The sequence below is a fragment of the Amphibalanus amphitrite genome, unplaced genomic scaffold (genome assembly GCF_019059575.1).
Source record: "Amphibalanus amphitrite isolate SeventyFive unplaced genomic scaffold, NRLGWU_Aamphi_draft 000069F_arrow, whole genome shotgun sequence".
NCBI lineage: Eukaryota > Metazoa > Arthropoda > Thecostraca > Balanomorpha > Balanidae > Amphibalanus > Amphibalanus amphitrite.
The window spans coordinates 1,156,022-1,163,573 of NW_024881565.1; positions in this window are offsets into that span (position 1 = coordinate 1,156,022).

A 7,552-nucleotide genomic window follows, 5' to 3' on the forward strand; every position below is an offset into this window, starting at 1 on the left:
GCACATTCAGTCCGGCTCCGCAGCCGGCCTTACATGTCCATACGAGATTGCCGCTCTGCTGATCGCAGGTGAACCGCGAAAAGAGCCGCATCAGAAAATTGCCTACATTCTTATTGCACGCCACTGTGTAAGTACGTACATAGCAAAGAAATAAAAGTTTGCGTGCAAAATGATCAAGCCAAGTATAATTATGTAAGCGGCGCGCTATGATGCGGACATTCATTTTCAAAAACTCATCTTATATTTGTTACTTGAACTGACCTTGGCCTGACCTCTAGGTACCTGGACGTCATCTTATAGTCCAAATCACTAATTGAGCATAAAGTCTTTGAATTCTTTGAGTAAAATGACCCATAAACATGCGTCACACGATTCCCATTCAACAGCTCGTTTTGGGTGACCTGACCTGACCTTGACTTTAACTTTTGCATGATATTGTATGCAATACATGCTGTCGTGGTAGCTTATAAGCACATTCTGGGTGATCAATCTCAGTCCATTCTTCGTTGGACTCCGAAGCCAGCTATGTAGAAACTTGCAGTTTTAGTACCCTTGATCTGACCTTGATCTAATCTGTGACCTGTGACAGGAAGCAGATTCTGTCCCCCTGTCTAACTTCCAAACGTTTGGTTGCAGAAAGACGGGGATGCATCAATCGAAAGCTCGTAACAAGGCGGATATTTAGAGCAACCACTTTTGCCTGAGTAAGTCATAGTTCAGGTCAAGGTTAGGTCAATGGCTTAAACCAGAAATCACCACGCGAGGTGTGGATCGCTCATGACCATAAATACGTACACACAAACACTGCAAGGTTCTACACTACTTGCTTTGGAGCCCAGCTGTTGAAGAATGGACTGAGTTTGATCACTCAAAACGAGCTCTTAGCCTACCAAGACAAGATTCCTTGCATAAAATGTCATACAAATTCAAGGTCAAGGTCAGGTCGGGTCATCAGAAACGAACTTCAGGATAGGATTTGTGCGCTTGTTCAATCGATCATTTTACTTATGGAACTCAATGGGCATACTCAATTAGTGATATGAACAACATTTTGATAAAGTTTAGGTCGAGCTCAGGTCAATGTGAAATCTTGTAAGGTCAAATTTTGAGATTTGTTTTTAAGACCAGGAAAAGGTGTCTATCTGACGCAGTTTTTCACGGCTAATCGATTGGTGCTATTTGCATTTCTGTACAAGGGGTACAACTGAAAAAATATTTGGTTTAATTAAGGCGTCACAACGTCACTAAAATACCAATAAACCCAACAATTTTGGACCAATTTGTCTGAGAAGTGCAATCTGCCTTTTGTACGTATTTCTCTGACATATGATCAGGTGTTTTGATAGAATTAAGAGTTATGTATATTTCATGGCCAATTCATGGGCCCGCGCCGGGCCGGGAGTGTTTGAACACCCCCTGCGGTTTTTTTTGCAGATATCTAAAAAACGGCGGCGCTCCACGCCGCCGTTTTTGGCACACCTGTTTGTGCATCTTTTCCCCACATGTTGCGAAAATTTCAGACCCAGGTCGCCTTAGGTCAGGTCAACAGGTCGTCACGACAAGTGACCTCACCTCAGAAAAAATAAGAATGCTCGTCCTAGCTACACCGATTGATCGATTGCCTTGAAACTTTCAGCGATTGATAAGAGCAACACAATCTATAAAATGTTTTATCTCGGAATTTTGATATCGGTGACCTAAGGTCAGGTCAATTTTGCGGCCTCTCCATTATAAGTCAATGGGAGAAAATTGAAAAGCGTCTGTTTTGCACGAACGTTATTCTAGACACTATCAAACATCGAGGTGTAAGTAAAATTGACACACTGAACCGGAAAATGGCAACTGTGACCCCTCGTTATGTCCCCGAGGTCATCTCAGGTCACGAACAGAATCTAACAGTTTTTCGCTAATAACTTCTGATAGAGGCGTGCTAGAGCGCTGAAAACTCCTTATATGTGTTTGGCTCGACGTTGCAAATCGACTGATATGCAGCATGGCCTATTCCGGTCAGGTCATGACCTTGACCTGAGGTCAAATTTTCAAGTTGACCTTTCAAGGTCAAATTATAGTTCATTCGACGCGTCTCGACGAGAGGAACACGATACTGGCAAAAGTAATGTCATGACTCTTTTGAGTCAAAAGTTATTGCCGAAAAAAACTTTTCGTGAAAACGGCTATTTTTGGAGCTGTTGCCCTCTGGAGGCTAAACCGTTGACCTGAGGTCAAATCTGAGGACATTATTCAGAAAGGTCTGTAAAAGGGCTATCGTATGCGCTTTTCTGCGGCGCTGTAGCTCTATCGGTTCCCGAGATAACCGTTGGCAGTTTCTAAATTGTTGAAATAGTCAACATTTTACCTTTGGTGACCTCTGGTCACTGGTGACCTGATCTTTGACCTGGCCCAAAACATGACCGAGTGTTTTCGTCCTTATTTTGGACGTTCTTTCGATTGCCGCTTACCGCGTGTCGCTACGTGGCCCAGGAGCCGAGTTAGAAGGGGGGTGTTTAGACACCCCCCCCCCACGGCCCGGCGCGGAATCTCAGAGGAGCACCGGCCCGGCGCGGGTTAAACCACAACCCTGGGTGAGACGACGGTAGCTATTACTGAGGACAACTAACAAAGACAACGAAGCAGAAAGAGTGGAGTTAAAAAAAAAACGAGAGAAGGAGAGAAAAAGAAAGGAAGGGGGCCGCCGTGGGGGATGGTGGGCGGGGGACGCGCTGTCCGCGGTCCATCTCCGCTCCCCGACGGCCTCTGCCGCAGACTGACGGCTGTCCCCTCCGTCCCGTTTCTCCCCATAGGCGCGGGAGCCGGGGGGGCAGTGGGGGCAGCTTGCCCCCCCCAACTCTGGGGCCGTGGGGGCGGTGCCCCCACAGCTTTGAGATGGAATACCACACTTTTTTTTTTGCAAATGTTTTCTTTTTTGTTGAAAAAGCCGAGGGGTGAAAAATAAGTGGCCTAAAACCGGTGAGAAAACTAGATTTGGGGGTACCCTAGGTTAATCTCTATCATGGTGTGCCCCCCCAGTCGGAAAGTAGTTCCCGCGCCCCTGTTTCTCCCTCCCTACCCGTCTTAAACAACTTTTTTAAATTTAGGATAAAAATAAAGAGTTTTCCAAAAACGACATGGCATTAAAAAAATAGAACTGCATACTTATGAAAGAAGTTTTGAAGTTTTAACCCTCGCCCGCACATGCCATTTTCCCATCCTAGAACGCACATGGGGGGGGGGGGGTGGTTGCCACCCCCCCCCCCGCGCCATTTCGTTCCTGTTGGAGATAGAGCTTCACGGTAAAGACCAAAAAGATTTTTTGGGAAGAGACGAATCCAATGATACCCAGTTTTACCTTCTCAGGTCAGTCATTGACCTTCCAGGTCAGGTCAAACCAAAAAATGTTGCTGTTTTAGGTCACCGTTGGATATCAAGTGCGCTGCTTGTCATATACCGATGACGACGCCGTTTTCTGGCGCCAAGCCAGCTAGAACCTCTTTGTCACACTACCCGACCAGGTTTTTACTGCTGAGGTCATCTCAGGTCAAGTTAGGTCAAGGTCAATAATATGTGTTTGTATGTCTGTGTGTGTCTGTGTGTATACTGATGTGTGCACCGATTGTTTATGTGTCCATATTACATGAAATCATGATCTGAGAAGCTTTTACAAAAAATTTAGTCAAAAAATTTCAAAAAAAGTAAATTCAGCTTGCCTAAAACGCAATTATCTTAGATGACCTAGGTTGACCTTGACCCTGACCTTGACATCTGTATATCGTCGAACAATATGTTTCATGATAGGTGGGAGGTAAGATTGGCATAAAAGGCCGAAATCAAGGTGTTAAAAGCTCACAAGGCCCATAGCCAACGCAAGATGTTGAGAATTGGCCATTTGGGACATGACATGACCTGAAAAACAAGGTCATATCTCCGAAACCAAAAACCACAGAAACTTGAAATTTTCAGTGGACATCAAAAAAGGATAGAGAAGCAGCTATACGAAAAATCAGCCTTCTAGCTCTAAAAATGTTGAGTGCAGAGCAGAAAGACTACCTGGGGGGTGTGGCAACCCCCCCCCCCCTATGTGCGGGCGAGGGTTAACCCTCGCCGGCCGAGGGGGGGGGGGGGGCGGGTGCCGCCCCCCCCATAGGGTTTTTTCGCGATAGCTCCGAACACGCTGGCGATAGAGAGCTGAAACTTGGCATACCTGACCTTTGATCCAAGCCGCATCTTTTGACACCAACCGCATTTTTGGGTCAGGTCAGGTCACTGACCTATGACGTCATAAGTGAACCTCTGCACGGTCTTCAGATGTCGCAACTTCGCAACGCCCTCACTGCCAGAGGAGATGTCACAGGGAAATGAAACTTGCAGGATCTAGTATCCATTATGAGTCTCACAACTTGTATATCTCGGATTTTTCCTAAAGGTCATATGAGGTCAGGTCATTTTCGTGACCTCACCATTATAAGTCAATGGGGAAAAATTCAAACTGCTATTCTGGCGCCGGGAACGATCTCCAACTATCTCAAGCACACAGAATCGTGATTTGATGCACTCCTTGCAAGGTTAGATGCGTCACTTTTGCAATGTTGACCTTCCGTGACGTCATTTATGACGTCATCAAGGTCATATTAGTTTTTCGTCAATAACTCCCGATCAAATTGAGCTAGCGAGTCGGGAAAGCCACCAATGGACTCAGGAAGACCTGCCAAATCGAATGATATGCGACATGACCTCTTTCGACCAACTTCGTGACCTGGGGGTGCTGACCTGACATTGACCTGAGGTCAACACCCCAAGTTGACCTGACCCGGACAAAAAGTATATCATTCGACGCGCCTGATCAAGGCGAACACGATGCTGCCAAAATCGCGGCTCTGCGGCCGTTTTTTGCGAAGTTATTCACCAAAAACTGAACCGTACCCTGGGGCACTTGACCTGACCTCAGAGGTCACCGGTTGACCTAGGACCTTAAAATCGGGTACCAATCTCTGCGTCTCGTAACGGCGCACACGCTCGTTTTTTCCGCGACGCGCTAGCTCCACCAGGGGCGAAACGGCGAGGGGGGGTCGTACCCGCCCCCCCCCCCCTCGGCCGGCGCGTATGTAGAAAACCAATAGGTCCGGCGAGTTAAAGCAAAAATGGCGTGACGTGACAGCACTGAAACGTCATTAAAACAAACAACGATCGATGTAGCCGAAATTTCAGGGGACACGTCAGTTTAATGTATGATAAGGTAATGAAAGTTGTACGTAGGTGGCTAAGGCTTGATGCATTTAGAAGGCATTAGAAAAAAACCGGAGGTGGCAGATTCTGCCCTCTTCCCAGCATTGCGCGGGCTTAGCCTCACAAGATATATGCTTTTTTACAAACGGTGTTTAGCTGCTACGACTCCTCTCGCCGTTAGATATGTTTCGGGCATGCGGAGGCTCACAATTCACATATATTATCATGGTTCAGTGACCTGACCTGACATGAGAGCGCAGTCGGGCTTTAATAAATGTTCAGGCATATTATTATCTATAGTTATCTATCCCTAACGCGTTCCGAGCTATGGTGAAGAAAAAAAGCGGATGGTGACTGGTGTCCCTCTTCCTTACTTTGGCCGGGTAGGGATTGTGCAAAAGCTCTTTATTTATCAGTCCGCTTTTTACAGCAGCGTTCCTTGAGATTGACCAAATGGCACGGACAAGACGTCAGTCTTTTTTAGAGTTAGAATGAGCCTTATTGATTAGACATTGTTAATAAAAATGCAAATATATGAACAGTATAGCAATACAAATTCCTTTTGTTCTGAATGCTTGATCTGACCAATTTCAGCCCGCGAATCATAGGCACATCAATATTCAGCGCTTCTCGCCCAGCTTAAGTGTTAGCATACGTTTTTAGCTATTTTCATATAGCCACTTTCTGAATTATATAGATCGCCTGCTCCCGACGTTACGGGCCACACGTTGACGTTCGCACAATGAGAATTTGTAGCGGATTGCACTCTGACGGCCGCGCTGCACGCACATTCACACATTCACAAGTCCGAGGCTGCAGACCGATTTTTAACGCTGTTGGGAAGCATCCAATCGTGAAAGCCATGAGGTGCTCCGTTCTCCCATTGCAAAGCCAATATAAAACTGCGGAGGAAAACTCTAGGACGGGCTCCGACCAGTCATAGCTTGTTTGGACATTTGTATTTGTTTAAGTAGGAAATTTATCCAAAAGGCACATTGCCTTTGTGTAGCTAAGAGTTTCCCTTTAAAAATATTTGCGTTGTGCATGTCATGGGAATGTGGTTCTGCGACACCTGAGCGAGCGTCATTTCAGCGAACGACATTTGAGCGAAACATTTTCAGCGATTATCAATTTAAGCGATTGACTTTTTCAGCGATTGTCAAGTCGGCGAATTCAATCACAGCGATTATCCACTTTAGCGAGGACCAGAATCAGCGAAACCAAATTGAGCGAATATATGGTGGTCAGTGGGAAACCAATTGAGCGAATACAGTTACAGCGAAACCGAACCCGACGAAATTCAATCATATGGTACTTTTCGGAAATTCTTGCCCTTGGAATACCCGTTTGGTATACCCGTGTATGTCACGGCTAAAACAATGGTTCTTTATGACAAAGTGTGGGAAAAGGTTTTAACATTTTCTCCAAATTTGCAGCCAGTATCTTGTACCACTGATTTCGAAGTCGCAGCACATCAGTCGATGAGACACCTTTTTCCTGGTATTCAAATAAGGGCATGCTTTTTCATTTTCGGCAAGCAATTTGGAGGAGGGTTTGTGATTTGGGGCTTAGAATGGCATGCATTCAGGACGAAAATGTTCGCATTTTTACCAAAATGCTAGCGTCCTTGGCATTTCTTCCGTCTCAGATTGTGGTCAATAGCTTTGAGCAGCTGGATGAACTTCGGGAACAAAGTAATCTGGAAATTCTTGCACCTCGTTACGCATCATTTGAAGATACATCGGACGACCAACAAGGGGTGGGAGGGGAAGGAGGCGGGCAAAATTTGAATCGAAAATGTGGAACGTGAGAGATAGAGACGACGGAAGGAATGCCAAGGACCAATAATAAGCTCGAGGGATGGCACAGGGGAATCCAGTCTATGTTTCAGGGACCTCGCCCAAATATCTGGAAATTCGTACGGTGCTTGGGGCAAGAACAAATTTAACAACATGGGGAACTGATCCAAATTCAAGCGGGGAACTTCGCGAAAAACAGCACAAGCAATATGAATCCGTGAACAAACGTTTGGTCATCATTATTGGCAAATAGCAGGGGGTGTGAAATTGAACCATTGGAATTTTTTAGAAATGTAACATTAAATTTGGAGCTCAATGTCTGACCTTTGAACGTGACATCCGCCATCCAGTTCCGGATAACCATGAGAAATTCCGGAACACATTTGTACGTGTATACGCTCGCAAACATAAAAAAGTCCGTTACAGGACGATGAAGTGTTTCGCTGAACTAGCAGTCGCTCAAATTGTAGTCGACGAAATAGATGTCGCTGAAACATAGCTTTCGCTAAAATTGATAATCGCTATATTTGATA